At 42.3% G+C, this 18039-nt stretch overlaps 1 protein-coding gene across 1 annotated transcript in view; it reads left to right on the top strand.

Moving 5' to 3' along the window:
- ARHGAP24 (Rho GTPase activating protein 24) overlaps window positions 1–18039 on the top strand; it is a 173871-nt gene that overhangs the window by 41182 nt on the left and 114650 nt on the right. The window lies entirely within an intron of this gene.

Genomic DNA, 18039 nt, shown 5'->3' with positions numbered 1-18039 from the left:
CAACAGGAAGCATCACTGCTTTGAAACCCTGAACTTATTTTCAGTTGTGGGTTTTTGGTTGGTTTTTACCTTGCCTAGACTTGTCTAAAAAAACATTGTCCCTAGCAATCAAGTGGTGCTCTTGATTGAGTTGTATGGCTTAAGTGATTTGCTTACTGTCTTTGCTACTTTCTCTTCTGAAGGGCAGACCTTGGCCTGTTTGGGAGCCTGGTCGACAGAGACATGTGGGAGGCAGTCCTGAAGGGCAAAGGAAGTGCCAGGTCCTGCCCTTGGGTCACAACAACCCCATGCAGCACTACAGGCTGGGGGCAGAGTGGCTGGAAAGCTGCCTGGCAGAAAAGGACCTGTGGGTGCTGGTCAACAGCGGCTGAACATCAGCCAGCAGTGTGCCAAGAGGGCCAGTGACATCCTGTCCTTTATAAGAAATAACGTGACCAGAAGGACCAGGACAGTGATTGTCCTCCTGTACTTGGCAATGGTGAGGCCAGACCTCGAATCCTGTGCTCAGTTCTGAGCCCCTCACTACAAGAAAGACCTTGAGGATCTGAAGTGGGTCCATAGAAGGGCAGTGGAGCTGGTGAAGAGTCTGCAGCACAGATCTTATGAGGAGCAGTTGAGGGAACTGGGCTTGTTTAGCCTGGAGAAAAGAGGAGCCCTGGGGGGGACCTTATTGCTCTCTACAACTACCTGAAAGGAGGTTGTACCAAGGTGGGGGTTGGTCTTTTCTCCCAAGTAATAAGCAATAGGACAAGAGGAAACAGCCCCAAGCTGCACTGAGGAGGTTTAGAGTGGATATTAGGAAAAATTTAGTCACCTAAAGGGTTGTTAAACATTAGGAGAGACTTGTGAAAAGGAAGTAGGGGAGTCACCACACCTGGAGTTATTTCAAAGATGTGTAGATGTGGTACTTAGGGGGATGCTTTAGTGGTGGATGTTGCAATGTTGGTTTAGCAGTTGGACTCGATCTTAAGGGTCTTTTCCAACGTGAATGATTCTGCATTTCCACATCCAGTCAGCACACTGTTTATTCAGTCATAGAATCATAGAACCAGCCGGGTTGGAAAGGACCTCTGAGATCATCAAGTCAAACCGTTCATTTTTTTTTTTTGAAAAAAAAATTATTTTTTTTTAAATCCAGTCTGGGTTTTCCCCCATTCTGTACTCTGGAAAAGTCCAGTCTGGGTTTTCCCCCATTCCATACTCTGGCCAAAATTCAGTCTGGGTTTCCCCCCATTCTGTACTCTGGAAAAATCTAGTCTGGGTTTTCCCCATTCCGTACTCTGGAAAAATCTAGTCCGGGTTCCCCCCCATTCCGTACTCCGGCCGAAATCCAGTCCGGGTTTTCCCCCATTCCGTTCTCCGGCCGAAATCCAGTCCGGGTTTTCCCCCATTCCGTACTCCGGCCGAAATCCAGTCCGGGTTTTCCCCCATTACTCGTTCCGGATTTTCTTCCGTACTCCGCGAAATCCAGTCCGGGTTTTCCCCCATTCCGTACTCCGGCCGAAATCCAGTCCGGGTTTTCCCCCATTCCGTACTCCGGCCGAAATCCAGTCCGGGTTTTCCCCCATTCCGTACTCCGGCCGAAATCCAGTCCGGGTTTTCCCCCATTCCATACTCCGGCCGAAATCCAGTCCGGGTTTTCCCGCACCCCCTCGAAGCGGCGCCGGTACGCCCCGACAGGTGTGATCGCCTCAAGGTGACACCAGGACAGTGTTTTATTTATTGTAACAAACACAGAGGATCATGATGCAATGAATTATTTCCAGAAAATCAGCCATAACCCTTGTAACTACACAAGCATACAAGGAGTAAATGCAGTATAGCAGCGTGCATCAGACACTGGTGTCCATCTCAGATTGGTGTGAAGTAGCCACGTTACTGTATCAGTTTCAGAATGTAATGGGGATGCAGAAACATGTGTGATGGCTTTTAAGAGAGCCCCAGAGAAGAGTTCTACAAAGCGTAGATCAGTGAAGCAGTACAGCACAAATTTATTGCTGTCATACCAGACTGCTACTCAGTCTACAGCTCAAAGATGTCGAGGGAGCTGGTTTTGTAAAGATAGTTCCACATAAGTGTTTCATTAGCAGTACATACCTCCTCAGCACGTTGGCTAAAGGACAAATTAAACAGCAATAAGGAAGTTGTCTTAGTTTAACAAGATTGCAACTTAAAAATTAAAGAGACTTCAGGTGGAAGTGTGGAAAAGAAACAACTTTTTATTAACAAAGTCTGAATAAACAACAAATGGTGCAATCAAAAACTTTCAGAAGAAACAAAACAAAATCCCCGTTCCCCAGGTGGGGAGGAGGGGGAGAAATCTGCGGCAACCCAGGGGTTTCAAGGCAGCCTTGAAAGCAGAATACCCCCCTCTGAAATGGGTCGGTCTCTCTCTCTTGGTTGTTCTCTGTGAGGAAAAAAACTTCCTCTCAGGAAAAGAGGACGAGGCGGCCGAAAGCTGGGCTCCTGCTCTGTCCGGTCCCAGACCAAACCCCAAAAGCCCCCGAGCAAAGGACTCCTCCCCAGCTGTCCCTGAGGCTACTGCGCTTTCCCTCCAGAGCTCTTTATCTGCCCCCACCCTCTCCCTGACTCCCCCCATCCTGGAAGAAACGGGATAGGGAAGAAAAAGAAAATTCCAACATCTCTTTTCAAACCTATGACAGAATTCAGAACTTATTTGTCTTCTGAAAGACCAGTATATATATCCTACATAAAACAAGTCATTTTACCAAAGGGTAGTTGAAGATTAGAGATTTGGAAACAATAATTCCGTTAATCTCCATATTGCTTTTCAATTTACCTCACATTATGGCTATTTGGAAGGGCAAATAGATGGTAATGTCTTTTGAAACTCACCTCCATGTTCTTGGTCTTAAACCATCTTGATGTTAGGGCACAAATATAGTTGTCTTCACTGATGTGTCAAGTTCTGATATACTGTAGACATGTAAGAAATATGAAGTAGGTTTCCAAACTTGTTTATGAAAACTCTATTACTATGCAAAGAAAGCCAGTGTATCTCTGAGGTTTGCTTAACTCACCCCACTTTGAATCAATCAGATCTGAGAAAGTTTCTCACTGCAGTCTTTATCTTTCTTTATATGTTCAAAATACTGAAAGAAGACTATTATTAGCAGTGAAAGTCTGAAGTTGACTAAAATCTTGTTTCCATTGGAAATTAAGAGAATTCTCCATATGTCCCGATTCATATGACACCTTAATCTGTCTGACAGTGTTCACCCTGGGTATGCTTATTATGCCTATGTGAATTTGGCATCAAGTGTGGAATATTTACCTGTAGGCTTTAGATGTATATGGTGCAGGCACAAAAACCTTCCTGTAGAACCATGCATACAGATATATGGCACCAGAGGGTCACTGCCTGCATGGGACCTGCCACAGCTGAGCTGCAGAAAGCTCCCTCAGATCGAGCTTCTAATTTTTCCTAACGATAGGAAATCTGGCTGATAACAGGATAGTAGGAAATGGTAAGGCTTAAACAGTCAAACATTCATGTTTTGAAGGCAGGCTCTTCTGTCCATGTTCAAGTACCTTCCCCAGAGATCACTTATTTTCTGTGTATGATGCTATCCCAAACACCACTGGGGCCTGTGGGATATGTACAGCACATATAGAGGTCAGACTGTCCTTTGCTGATGAGTTTGAATGCTTTTACCAAAGTAGCTGACTGTTGCCTAAATTGTAGAAAGCCTTTAGAAAATGCAGTGTTTCACCCTGGTTTTGATTTTCCAGTGTAGTGTTACGTCTCACCCACCATCTGTGTTACTTCTGCTCCCATAATTTGATCGTTCATTGCTGGTTTTCGAAGTGTCAGCACCTCTTTCTCGACTGCCTTCCAACCTGAGCCCTTACGTGCCAAGCCTCATCCCCGGGGTCATCCTTCATGCCCAAGTTCAAAAGCCATGGGCAGGGTAGCTGACAGTGGGAGTGCCAGCTGCTGAACTGATAGGCAATGCTGATGGGAGAGCACAGTCGCTCTTTGGATTTCCGAAAATGTTTGTTATGCCATCTTTTTCTATGTAGTCAAGTTAAAAAGCAATTTGCAGCAAGTTGCTGGACTGTGTTGATTATTTATCTGGAGCCTCCCCGAGAATCAGGGTAGGCTTCTTTGTTTTGCTTTGTTTGCTTGTTTTTAGTTCCGAGTATAGGGTTTTGCACGTGTTTTATGATAGCACCAGTATATTTATTTCTCCATCCACCCTCCCAAGCCCCCCTCCCCCCATTTACAGGCATGTGGCTATAGCGACTTCATACTGGAGCAGTTTTCCTTGGTGACATCTTATGCTGAGGATTCATTACCAAAAAAAGGTGTTGGGAATTCAGGGCATTTCATGCCATAGCACTGGTCTTTGGGGGATGTAATTAAAATCGAGACTAAGACTGACTGTGGAGGCATCACAGTGTAGATGTGTAGCACTGTAGTGGAAGTGTCAACTGTATTTTATGCAGAGATGAAGTGAGCATTGCCACTATCATCATCTCACTGCTGCTTCTCAAGGCAAGCATTGTCAGCCTTTTGTAATGGAGCTGTTTGTCATCTGTATCCTCTTGGTGACTCAGTATAAAAGTCAGTTTTATGGGCTGACAGCAACAAAACTGAGCTCATCGAGTGTATTTGAGAAAAATGTATTGCAGCCAAGGTTCTGTTTAGCCTTTGCTAGCTTTTGTATGAGAAATCAGCTCATAGCAACGGGATCTATTTCCAGATTTTTAAAAAAATTTTGTTATATTAACATTGTGTTAAATGTACAGCACTGAAGCTCACCCTGCTCCTGTATTCTCTTTTGCCTGTATTAAAAGTTGAAGCAATTTTAGTTATAATCCCAAAAGCAATAGCGACAAGTCCTCTTTTTGTCCGTCGTGTCCATGGGCGGCCTGAAAACTTGCGTGCATGTGTTTGTTTATTGGTAATACATGCAAATTATTTTGGGAATGTACGTGGGAGTGGATTTATACTATGAAACTAATACTCTGTACACAGCCATCTCTGAAGATGAATGAAAAAAACGTCTGTGGAGACAAGTATCTTGCAGTTTTGATGCTGTAATTAAAATACAGATGCCTTTAATTTGCATTTTGAAAACATTCTGTTCATTCCTTAAGTCATTACATGATTTAACACTTAAAATTGTTCCTTTTTTTTCCCCTTTTGTTGTGCTGACAAAGTTAATTTGCAGGAGTGAAACTGTCTCCTGTAGTGCAGGAGGCCCATGTCACACTTCTGTGTGGGAGTTCTCTGTACCAGAGTCAGAGTGACCATGAAGTGATTAGTGATGTCTGCAGTTATTAACCGCTTCTCTTGCACTCAGAGGAATGTTTCACAGTCAACAGAAGTCAGAAGAGAGTTTAAATTAATAACCTTTTTAATGGGAAATATGCACATACAGCAAAGTTGTGTGATTAGCTTTGTTCAAGTGATTGCATTGAGTTTGCTGATTGTTACAACTTTTATATAGAAGATAAAATCTCATTCTGTGTATTTGTTCCTTTCTAAAGGAAACCTGAGCTTTTCATCTTGGTGTGCAGGTGTAATGGGGAAGGCATTTGTGTTCACACAGAACTGAATCGGGTGACCTAGCCGTGTTTCAGTGGACTAGGTGTCACCCAAAGGTGTGGAGGTGCAGAACAGAGGCACAGCTGTAGTTTGCCTGTGTGGTGGTTTGCAGACAGAATTCCTGCTTGAGTCGAGTTGCTGCACCTCATTTGCACCAGGAGGAGCCAAGCACGGAGATGTGGGAAGCTCAGACGTCTACTATTTTTCGCACAAGGCTCAAGCACCTTTTTCAGAGTTCCCTGGACTTGCCAGGGGTTGCTGCCTGAAGGCATTTTGAGCAAGGGCAGTATGAAAAGCTTTGCAGTAGGGACCTGCAGCATTCCCAGGGATGTCTAGATGCTTTTAGGAGCTCCAAGGACTTGAAAACACCACCAGCTCAAAATAATACGGGACTATGTAGGCAATTGGCCTAGAAGAGATGATGGTTATTGAAAAGACAAAGGAATGTGCTTCATTATTGACTGGACTTTGATCCTGGAAACTAAAGTGCTCATAATGCTACCTCACCAGTTGCTGTTATTTGAGATCCTTGTGCACTAGCTGATACCCTTCTCTGTGAGTCTGATAAATGATTTTACAACTTGGCCTCGCAGGTAAGAAGCCAGATCACCACTCCAATGGTACTCCACCATTTGAATGTTATGGAATCATGTCTTTCTTTGTCTCTGTCCTGTATTACATGCAGATTTCATAAGAAAACAGCACTAAAGAAAAGGGTACTTAGAGGTCCATGTTCACTAGTATGTGGCCTGTTTGTGTGCTCTGATCTAAATCATGAGTTCCCCTAGAGACACAAATAGCCCAAAGGTTTCTCCAATGAGTTTTTCGGTTGCGTGAGTTTGAATGTTTAATTACCACTGCTTAAACTAAAACATACCTTTCCAAATATTGATCTTCAGTATTCCTTGCTTGTAAACTTTGTACATCTGTATTTTTCACCATTGACAAAGTATCATAACCCAGCAGTCCAGCACGTGCATCTGCGTGGGTGAATTTGCAGTTTGGTAATACTGAGTTACCAAAGTCTGTTCATACCTCTAAAAGCATTCTGTGTGCAGCCCCAAGTTGTGTGTCTGCAGCTTAAGTCACAGTTTCATGCTTAGGGATTATTCAGACTGTTAGGAAATAACTGTAGTATTTCAGCAAAGTCATTTGTAGTCTCTGCTGATGCTTTTTTCTGCACTTGGGTGTCTGCTGATTTCTTGTACCTATGGATCCTGGGCTATCTCCCTTCCTATCAGGGAACATGAGATCTTATCTAGAGTCATGGATGGTGGAGACTGCAGAAGGCAGGAATTACCTTCAGCACTGTCCGCTTTTGTTCGTTTAAGGTCAGTTTTGAGGCCTCAGAGCTGTAGTCAAGGCACAAGTCCAAACATATTGCTGAGGAAAACCATACAATTTTTATTCTGATTTAGATGAGCTCTCTCTGTGCACAGTTCTGTGTGTAGATCACTTCAGAAAGCAGTTTTTCAGCGGTATATGCAACAGAAGTGTAGGTTCCCTTTGTGGTACCAACTGAAAACAGGCCAAATGGATTGCTACCATGACATAACTTACTTCTGCTTCTTCGAGTAGAAGTACAAGATATAAACCAAAATATGACATGTGCTTAAAATACTTAAGCTACCTCCTCAAATGCTTCAGCTGAAAAGGCTGTGAAAGAAAAGCAGTTTCACTGGACTGCCATGTCTCAGGACTTGGTTTTGATGCTCCAGCAGTCTTTACTTCTGCGATACCGTTCAAACATCTGACTGCTTTTGCATCAGAGCTTTTCTTGTATGAATTGTTTCCAGGTAATTTAGAAGTCTGCAGTAGGTTTTGTGAATTGATGTTAGGAAAGTGTTCCCCAATGCTGTTGTGGAGGGAGCCCTATGAAGTATTTTTCTGTTATTTTTGAGAACCTGAGTTGTTGCTGTTCACAGCATGTTCGGATTTCATTCTTCTGGCATGAAATTTTTATGCTGTCCTTTCTCAGAGCACTGAGTAGTATTTCATCAGGTTTCTAGGCTGACTTTATGGACTTGTGAAGTCTCTGACTACAGAGCATTTCCCCAAAGCCTGTGACTTTATTAGAGAATCTCTGCAAGGGAGTGAAATATTAATTCCCATAACTTTGAAATTGTTAGAAATTTTTTTTTCATTAGAAGAAAAAAAAAGTAGCATCCACGGACCTTTTTCTTTATTTCTTCATGTATTTAATTGCATACCATATGACAAATGGAATTTCTTGTGGATCAACTGTTCTGGTAGGGAGTGTGAGGTGGATTTGAGGGTTTTGGTTTTATTTTTAGTTTCTCTTACATGAAAGGTTGGATAACAAACTATTTTGCTTCTACTACTGCAGTAGGCTTTCACTGCTTTAAGTCAGCTTAGATTTGCCTAGCTAGGTCTGTGGACCCATGGCTGAGTGTCAGGAGGGATCTGTTTTGCATATGTGTAGGTCACACTGATTTCACTGTCAGGAAACAGGCCCTTTAGCCTCCACAAATGTGTTGTGAGGTTTGAGAAGATAAAGGGCTGCCAGTCTGTTGTAAAGTTACCAAAACCTCTTCAGTTCCCTGTTGATACACAGTGTTTAGCAGATTAAGCCCTTTGAGACTTTCCCCACGAGTTCTCAAACATCTGAAATAGGAAGGCCACAGTAGGTGCTACTTCTTGTCACCTACTGATTCACAGTGTTTTTAATTAAGGGTCTACGAAGGCCCAGAAAATGTGGATTTGATAAGTTCACTTGTTTTTTTTCCCTAAGGGACAAAAGTAAGACAAAACAGAAATTACAGATAAAATTTTTTTGCTAAGTAGGCAATTTTCTTTGTAGCGCTCTCATGTACTTTAACAAGTTTGATACCAGATGCTTACTGTAGCTGCTCTTTCAATATTTGTCTCTTCTGATATCAACACCTTTTAGTCCTATAAGTCATATTGACAGCAGGACTTCTGTGGGATGGGAAAGGTTGGACTCTCCAGTGAGGCACCAAGCAGGGCAGATGATTAGCTGACATGTTTGACTGTGACTGGTATAATTCAACATGATGTTTCAGGGGTAGAAATGTTTTAGAGGATTTCGAACCTGTTGTTTTGAGATAGAACTGTGTGTTTTCTGTAAGGATGTCGCCTTTTAAGAAATAAAAAAGGGCAAGAGTTCCCTGCCTTATCTTCTCAGGAGTAACTGCCATGTCCTAAGTGAAGATACCCTCACCTGTACAGCAAATAGCTTTCCTCGAAGACTTAGCAGAGTGTTTGGAACTAAGGAATGCACTAAGGAAATTCTCTGCTTCTTGACTTCTTGAAAATTGTGTATTAAGAGGTTTCCTGCCCTGCTGCAAAAAAAAGACCTTTCCACAGCACATGTGCATATGCACCTGAGCACTGAGTTCTCTCTTTGCCTTTGCTGTCAGGCAGATTCTATGTATTCCCTTCACCATCAGCATAGCTAGCACAAAATTTATTCCCTTTTCTCCACTATATAAAACCCAAAAATGAATTGTTAAACCAGTCAGCTGCTTTGACTTGTTCCCTGTGCTGAATTCCTATCTCCTGGTATGACCTGGGTGGATTTAATTGGTGCTGCCATGAAGATGAATGCCTCCCCCATACGTGCTGACAGCCAGCAGTGCCTCTTCATTAGTCGTCAGGAGCACAGGACCTCAAGGGCATTGCTGATACTGCCGACTGAACTAATTGTACCTCTGATATCTTCTGGAGGAGGCAGACAGGCTGTTTAATCAAATGGGCACCAGCCTTCCAGAGCACAGATATCCCTCTGTAATTGCATATTGCGCTAAAGCAGCTTTGAGCGCTGCTCGTTCCCTATTGAAGATCTGAATCTGCTGCCATCCTTATTAACAGTGATTTCTCAAAAATGTATCTGGTAGAGAGCCACCTCTCTGCACTTGGACACATTGGCATGTGCTGTCTCATTCTCGTCCTTCAAAGGATGATTCAAAACTGATTTTTTTTTTTAAGTGACCCGTGGAAATGCATGGAGTCAGTGAACCAGGGAAATGAAGCTTTGGTGTGCGTTTCTCATAAGGTTAATGGTGAGGGCTTAGTGGGAATGAACTCTTTTCCATCTCGAGCAGCAGCTCTTGTGATGCAGAATTGTTTGATGTGCCCATAACAGTTTTGTCTCCTTCACAGTTTTCAGAAAAGCAAACCCCAAACAATCCCCAGTCTTACATCCCTGTGAAATGAGATGGCAGGCTGTGCCACCAAACTGTTGTGCTGCCACCATAAAATCTGCTAATGTCAAGCTCAGTTCTGTACAGGTCGATGCATGTAATATCCCTTTTAACCATGTTTTTGTGCCTTTGTTGTCATGGCTGTTGAGCAGCACTGAAGGAAGGCACCAAGTTCAAGGTACCTGCTTTTTGTTTTGGTTCTGCAGTGACTCCTTCCATGACTTTAGACCAAGTCCTACCTTTCTGTGTCCACGCATATTTAATTGAGAAGATATGTGATGCAAGGCTTGCATATTAATGATGTAAATCTGAATTAGTGATAACCTATATACTGGGGGTTTGGGAAGAGAGGCAAGGCTAGGATTGTGACACGTACTTCCAGAGTGACATGAGTAGTTTTGCTTCCTCTCCTTCATATGGAAGATCCCCTCATGATACCACATCTGTTTAAAGATCAAGACTGGTGTGACTCAGACTTGAGCTACTAAAGAACTACCAGAAAATGTCCTGTTTATCGTGAAAGGGGATGAGGCATCTTTTCCCATTCAGAAGATGACGTCCCTTTTCTGGTAGAACTCAAGCACTGGTATCTAGCAAAGAAGAGCCTGCAATAGCTGATTTAAACAAAATTTCTTTAAATATAAAAGAATTCATTCATATAGTTTTTTATCAGCCTAAAATTAATCTGATAGTAGAAGTTTCAGCTATCTACTTTTAAAATGAATGAATTAAATCTAGATACAAGAACTATTTAAGAGAAAAATAACAGAGCCCTTTCTAAGTATCTTCTCTAAGATATGCAGCATGTGCAGCATAAACAAATTTATTCTCACTCCTATGGCTTGAGTGTTTAGCTTTGTACTGAATGAAACATGAGCCATCACGTATTTTCATATATAAACCCCATTATCTTGAATCCTTTCTATCTTTGTGAACAAGTACAGACTAGGTTAAAAGTGTGTGTGTTTATAATAGAAGAAGTAGTAATATTGCCTACTTTGTGAATGCTATTTCCTAGATATGGTCTGTTTTGAAAATATTTGACAGATGAAGCACTTCTGGAAACTGCTGAACACTTGTATCTTTCATTTTCTTTCGTGTAAAGTAATTCCACTTAATCATCTGTTATCAGTGGCATTAATTTCACGTGGCAGGAGACTGCACAGACTCTTTAAAATACTCCATAAAAATTTACCATTACTCAAGCATGGTATATGAAGCTGAAGTTATTTTTCACTTGTGTCTTTTGATTTAGAAGTGGACTGCTTTCATTGATGCTGCTTAGCATGTGGTGCATGTGATCTGAGCTGTGTTGTGTTAGCGGTATCAGTCATTTGGACGAGCTTCTCTGTCATCCAGTGGTGTCATTCTGGAGTTTATCTGCTACACAGAAGAATTTGGAACATAATGACAGTGGCATCTTTAAAAACTTAGATGGCAAAAAAGCAAACTTAGTGGTTGAGTTTTTGGTAAACTTCTTCCACCACTGGCGTTCATGTCCACCAGATTTGCTCTTAATGAGGATGTAGCTCATGTCATGAAAATAACATTTAGGGACATGGGTTACTCACACCCTTTTTTAAATGCTACCAGTTGCAATCACAGCAACAATAAGATTTTTTTTTTCTCTGCCGCAGCACTGCAGCTGACACTGGATCTTGATGATCAGTATGAATGTTGACAAATGGCTTAGGTAGTGCCAGACATGCAGAGAGAGTTCCCACAAAGCCAGGTGCTCTGCGGGAAGTGAGAAAGGTAACTGGAATGAGAGATTGTTGCTCAGACAATTTCTGATAGTGATTTGGGGACCAAACTGGTGGTGCTGGGGGGAGCAGAATTGGTTTTTTTCATTGTTCTGTTAAGGTGTGAGAAAATCCCTGAATTTTGATGGTGAAGATTCTCTGGGGCTGAAGATAAGTCACACTCCAACTATGTGGCTTTTTTTTTTTTCTTCTTCTTTCCCCCCGCCTTCATGTATGGTGGCAACATAAAAAAGTCCAGCGAAGTAATAGATGTACTGTGTGGGTTACCCTGTTCAGGGCTTCGTTTTTTAGCTTCATTATTGCTTTCAGCAATATCCATGACATACCATGAAGCACAATTTGGAACTTAGAGTCTCAAACAAATTCTGTGAAGTGGGAAGAAAGTACTGGGAAAAATCAGAGGCAGTGATTACTGAAGCTTTTTTGAGAAAAGATCGTCCCAAATACCCGTAGCAGTGACATTATTTTGATGAATTGCCATAATGATTATTTCACTGTCTACCTCTGCTCACTGAACTGAGGATCTACCAGCTTTAGACAATCTGTACTTGATTATACTAAGTAATGAAAATAGCATTGTAGGAAGAAGTGAGAGAGAAACGTTATGGAGGAAAGCTCCAAAGCGTAGACCTTCAAGAAGTCATTATCTAGTGGAGTGTTCTGTAGTACAGATGCCTGCCAGTCTTCTGCAATATTAATACTAATAGTATTACTACTAATAATAAATCCTATGCTCACTGCCATTTTCAGCGAGAACATCTGCAGCTCCAAAAAGTAAATTAATTAAAATGCATATACCTCCTCTGTCAAATAGCTGGTGGTATCCCACTAAAAATGACAGGAAAGACAGAGATTAGGTGACTTGTCTGAAGCTGTCTGGGAAAGCTGGTGCTGAGTCTGAAGGCAGATCTCACCTACTTGGTACACCAAAGAGCTTGTGCCTGCAACATGGGAGATGAAAGTACACAGGCAGTGAGCTTCTGAAGCCCTCTGGTCTCTGAAAGTAGTGGAAAATCCAAGTTCCACTTGGATGGAACCATGGTTTAGCCAAACATCCTCAAAGTATGGTACTTCCTAGTGCCTACGTCATCTGAAAAGAAATTGGGATTACTTTCCTAATGTTTGCAGATCTTAAGGCAGATATGCCTCATGTTTTCTCGTGTACTTGGGTGTTGCTGCCTGACTTAACCCTCCACCCTGTGGCAGTAAAAGGCTCACAAGTCCTTTGCTCTTCATCCAGCCCCTCTGGAGACTCTTTCATCTTCCCCCTTTTCCATTACTGGTGCTCAAGGATCACTGATCCTTATTTAAAACAAAGTGTCATCTTTCTTCTTTTTCAGCTTTGTGTTAGAGGGCTGGGACAAAACTTTTCAAGCTCATGGTAACTGCAAGGACCTTGCTTGTCTTTGTTTCTTCAGCATGGGTGTCAAATTTAAGGCTGAAAAGCAGAATTTCTACCTTTTTATTACCCAGTTTCACAGTTATGTCATGTACTAGTATGTGATGCTGATTTTTATTATTCAGTTTGTTAAAAGTCAAGTTAGGCTGATTCCTTCCCTTTGACAGGAAAGGAAAAACTTCCTGTGGGATGTGAATGTATCTTCTTAGGGTGGCATTGTCATCTCTCCTCATGGATAGCTTGTACTGCTACCTCTGGAGACAGAAATCTCTGCTGATTAAAATATATATTTTATAAAGCTGATGGGCATAATGGGTTGTGAAATCGTGATCTTCTGTGCTGTATTTCAAATCCCCTCTATATTCATAAATTCAGTGAGTCGTTTTATTTTCTGGAAGAAATAGCAAGGAAGAACGTGATTGATGTATGTTTGTGAAGAGATAGCTTCAAACTACAAGCATATGGTTGACTGTCAGGTGTTAATGAAACTAGTCTACAATTTAGGTGATGATTAATGAAGGAGTAAACTCAAGGAGCACTGCTTGATGGTCCCGTGTTGACTTCTGCTGCAGACCAAGCCTTCTGTTGTGTGGGAGGGGAAGGACCGCTTGCTCTGGGTTAAAACAAGCCTACCTGGCAGCCCAGGTTCCCATTCCATGGTGTCCATTGCAGGCGGCACGTGTCGGGAGCAGCCTGTCCTTTATCCACGCGCTGCCTGTGCGCAGCCAAGGCTGGCAGCAGGATCTGCTCCGCAAAGGGCTTCTTTCATGGTGACAGCGGAAAATGTGACAGCCTTGTCAGCCACTCTGCTGCGTGCCAGCGTGGAAAAGGGAGAAGGAAAAACACCCAGGGAAGGGTGATTTTTGCAGCTTGCCAGCTGCAGCGCTGCAGCTACACGGTCTGGGGGGAAGGTGCCATATGCCACCATTTGGCACGACGGCCACGGGAGCACAGAGCACATTATTGTCCTCGACCTTGGCGGAAGGAGCTGGCAGCATGCCCGCTGGGATGCTGTCTTCAGCAGGAGATGGGAGTGGGAGGGACGTGGTGGTAAACTAGCAAACGTGCCTGTGTCTCGCGTGCCACGGTGGTGCAAGTGCCTGAGCACCTCAGACACCACGTACCCATCTCATTGTGCCATGGAAGGACACGTGTCACCAGCACCGAGGGGCCAGCAAGGGGCTCCCAAACCACGGTGGAATGTCAAGAACTGTAACAACATTCAAGCTCTTAGTAATGTTAGAGTGGTAATAACAGGAGGCTTACACAGGCTGATGAGGGGATGAGCTAGCTCGGTGGAGACCTTGCTGAAATTGGATAAACATCCCCAAACAAGATTAGATACACCAGAGGCTGGTTTCCTTCAGAAGGACGTGACACCTGCAGCTTCATGCCATTCAGTTTGTGTTGTGGCTTACTGTCATCTCTTAAGTGTGCACCTCATTTTCTAGAGACAGAAAGAAGAGAGTAGGGGCTTAAGGAAGAATTCCAAATAAACTGCCTAAACCACCAGATATATCTTTGCTCAGAGAACAAAATTACTGGCATCTCAGCTATGAGAATAAAATGTCACAGAAGTGGGAGACTGTACTTTCTAGTAGCAGGCAAGCCAAACAGAAAAATCCAGGTGTGAGATACAATAATGATTGGAGCTAAGAAGAATGAATAATGGAATTAAGCAGTGGGCTACTAAAAATATGTATGAAGGGGAGTGTTTATATTGGAGGAACATGAAATATTTGTGCCATACCCTTGTTATTTCCTTATCAATGAAATGTCAGGTTAAGTTATGGTAAAGGCAAAAGAACAGCCATAGTGTAAAATCTTCATGCACGGCTGTTTGAGATATTGCAGAGGAGCAGTTCTGAAATGGTGAAAGAGAATTCAGGCAGGGAGGGCAGCCTGCAGTTCATTATGGGATGGATAAAAGCACATTTAGCTTCCATCTGTTCCATTTTGGATGATACTGATAGAAGGGTCATAGCTCTGTCAGTGATAGATATCTGAAGTCATTGCCATTTTTAGCTCTTCCAAATTTTTTCCCCCTTCTGTTTATTGGACATCTATTTTTCTTTTTGACATGTATTGCCAGATACACTGCAACCAGGTGCTGATGAGCTACAGGTGTTAGATAAAGTGAGGCTCTCCTTGCTGTCTCTCTCTCTTTCACTGTGCTGTATGTGGCACAGAAATGATGGGGAATGGAATAGTTAAGGATATGTTTTGGTATCTTTCAGATAACTATCATTTTGCCTTCCTGAAATCATATGCATAATTACCTCACAGTTTTTGAGATATTATTACAGTGTGAGTGTAGCTTGAAAGTAATAAAGAACCTAGATGTTCATCTATAGTGCAATACAAGAAATGGATTACCTGTCACATAGTGTATTTTCTGATTACTGAAGTGTCTGATTTATTTTTTTTATATCTGTGCTACCTTATGATAAAAAAGGCGTCTTACATAATTCCCCTTTAATTAAAAATAAAAATTAATTGTGAATATGTAAAATGGTGCACCACACCTGAATACTGAATTATAGCATTCAGTAGTTCTTCCTGCAAAGTGGCAAGAAATCAGCATCATGGGCATGTAAACAATCCTGGCATGCTACTTTAAAAAGTTGTCATTATGGCAGGATCTGGACCCGTGGACGAGCAGGTATTTCCTTCAGAGACGGTTGTTCTTTCTGTGTATCTCTAGACACAATCTGCATGGGTTGAAGAGCAGTATTTTGCCACAAATTATTGCAAATCCATTTACTGTGGTTCCATATGATTAATCTTTGTAAATTTTTCTGATACCTAACCAGCCTTTATTGAAAATTCTGTAAGTGCTGTCTTGACTCCAAACGCGTGTTTGTGACTGTCATTTAAAAGCCTTGTCAAAGGTGAGTTAGGCTCCAGTGTGCTAAAACCCATGTGAAGATTCCCCAGATGCTTTTTATATGTCAGTCTTTTTAAAGCCACGTAGATTTGCAGAGAAGTGGGCTCTCTTAAAGAACGTGCTGTAATAGGCGTATGTGTGTATGTTGATTTATTTTGTTTTGAGTACAACTTTGTCCACACATGCAGATGATGGGAGAAGAAAAACATGAAAGTCATATCCCATTTGAAATCTCTTGGGCCTCCTACATTCTTCAGTGATATAACCACAGTCCAGATAGGTTTGGCAGAGAGTGTCAGCACTGGCTCTGGGATAACTGAGGTTTATGTTCTTGGAGTACCGTTTAGTACTGTTGCATCTGCAGCTGTTTTCTTAATGCATCAGCTTTCTTTTAATTCTGTGACACGTGTGACACCCCTCAAACCATGTTAGCCCTTGGTAGAGCCTTCATGTCTGAAAGAATGCAGTGATGCATAATGCTTTTCCTAAGGTGTTTTGTGCTTCTTACTGTATGAGTGAATTTGAGACAAGTGTAATGTTACTGAGTTAGGTGAACTGGAACTTAAAGTTGTCATTTTAATTGGTCACCATCTGTCTTTCTTGTTTTTTTTTTTATATATATTTTTTTGTTTGTTTATTTGTTTTAATGTCAGTATTGTTATTATTTTTTAAAGCCGTTCATTCATATAGTTCAGAGTCAGCCCTACTGCTCAGCAGAAATCCTAATCTCTTTAACAGTAATGTGAAAATTAAGATGGTGAGATCAATATAATGTGAAGTGTGTGGCAGTTCTTCTAGTGATCACTTCACTAATTTATATACTTAAGTGATTAATCTTGGCCAGCTCTTACACAAAATGAGGTTTGAATCTAAGCTGCATCTGAGGCAGTGATGCATGACCTCTCTCTGTGCTCTGCAGCAATATTTTGTTCTGCAGTATGACAAAGGAACCCTCTCCTACTAAACAGGCCTACTGAATAGTTTCTCTGTGCTTAAGATTAATCTAAATACACATAGATCAGCTTCTCTAAATTCATCTAGTATTTTTGCTGAGGTGAGAGACAAAGTAATATATAAAGACCTCTCAAATGTAAAGACCTTGTAAACAGTCTGAACTCTGCCCTGATATGGTGCCAGGCAATTAGCTGAGAGCACCACTTGTTTGCTGCAGCTTCCAATTTCCTTCAGATTTTTTATCCTGTGGCAGCAAGCAGTGGTATTGTCACCAGGCCTTTGGCTGTTCCTGTACTTGGTGACTTTTTCCAGCTCTCGCTTTGTCTTGCTAAAGGAAAGAATTTTGATCTCCTTTTCATCCCTGATGAGTCTTTGCTTCCTCTCTTCTACATCTTCCTGCCTTCGAATTAGCTGAGTTTCTGCCACAGCACAATTAGCTGAGTTTCTGCCCTCGCTGTGGTCTCTAAGACTTGGCAAATGCCAGTCCTGTTCTGGCCACTCCACATCGCAGTTACCCTTTGCAAACCACTCTGGTCTTAGTGACCAAAGCTTTTGTGCAGCCTCGCAAAAAATGTTGCTCCCGAAAATCTCACGATGGGGCACATGGGCAGGACTGAAAGGGGTGTTGTCCCAGCTTTCATTGTCAAGGGCCAGTTACAGTGTTAGCAGGTACAAAATCTGATACCATTAAGAGTCCACTCCTAGTCCACTAAGAGTTTTCAGGGAGATCTTAAAGTCAAGGAAATTTTACAATCCATGCAGCCATTAGGTTAATAAAGTTCATGTTTCATTTTTATTGCCTCTGCTGTACTGGGATGGGTAATGCAAGCCAAGTGCATGGCAGTGCTGCCCTCTGCAGCCTCCCACTCTGTGGCCACAGCGGTCCAGAGGAGTTGTTTTAAGGCAGCTCTACCCAGAGAAGGCTGGAAAGCTGCCGTCTCTCATCAAGAGCATCTTAATGCTCCATCCTGTTGTCACCCTGCTAGTGAGCTTTTCGACAACAGGCTGCTGTACATCCCAGCCAGCCTTTCCTGGTGCTGCTAAGCAAACCAGACTCTTCAAGTTGCCATGGGATGCTTAAGATTTAGCCCATGTTAATGATGCTCCTCCCAATGTCACTGTAGACACATGCAGAACCTAGTGGGGTGAGTTGATGTGTGGTGAGCAGGTACCCTCACTTGTAGTCACAGCTATATCTTGTTCCCTGCTTGTATTTGTCTCAAAGTTTGCACTTTCTGTGCCTGTTACCTGTTCTGGCAACCCATGGCAAGAAGACT

Source organism: Manacus vitellinus, unplaced genomic scaffold (assembly GCF_001715985.3).
Source record: "Manacus vitellinus isolate BGI_N305 unplaced genomic scaffold, ASM171598v3 scaffold_0_pilon, whole genome shotgun sequence".
Lineage (NCBI taxonomy): Eukaryota > Metazoa > Chordata > Aves > Passeriformes > Pipridae > Manacus > Manacus vitellinus.
This window is presented reverse-complemented; position numbering and strand designations above follow the sequence as displayed.